Genomic DNA, 704 nt, shown 5'->3' with positions numbered 1-704 from the left:
GTTGTATTGTGCTGTATTGTGCTGTGTTGTGTTGTGTTGCGTTCTTTTGCGGTGCATTCTATTATGGTAAAAAAAAAGAAAAAAAAAAAAAAACAACCTCCAGGATGAGCTGGATAGAAAAAGTCTTCTGAGAAGCCCCCCTCAGTCAAGTATTTCGGCACTTAACTACTAACACTCTAAGGGGGCCGGGCCACACCCAGGTCACGAGTCCTCAATGCCCCTGTATTGCCGCCTTTTTATTGTGTAAAGAGAGTACTAGACATGAAAAAAAGAATGCAAATTCAACACAGTACATACTATCGTTCAGCAGGAACGAGTCTGTATCAGTCTATGGGAAATCCTGATGCCGTTTGGATTTTGTCACTTGCAGAGGCCCGCGGCCACAGGATCTGCAGACGTTACGAATAGTCAACGATCTCGTGCAGCGTGGACTCACCGATCGACTACACCATCTGTGTAGAACACCCGAAAGAAAAAATCACCCTGATAGGAATGTACGCAAAGAAATCGCGCATTACTGTAAAAAATAAAAACACCCCAACAACAACAAACACACACACACACACACACACACACACACACACACACACACACACACACACACACACACACACACACAGAGAGAGAGAGAGAGAGAGAGAGAGAGAGAGAGAGAGAGAGAGAACACTCGTCAGTATACAAACCTCACCCACAAGAACTTTGAC

The sequence above is a fragment of the Babylonia areolata genome, chromosome 19, assembly GCF_041734735.1.
Source record: "Babylonia areolata isolate BAREFJ2019XMU chromosome 19, ASM4173473v1, whole genome shotgun sequence".
Lineage (NCBI taxonomy): Eukaryota > Metazoa > Mollusca > Gastropoda > Neogastropoda > Buccinidae > Babylonia > Babylonia areolata.
This window is presented reverse-complemented; position numbering follows the sequence as displayed.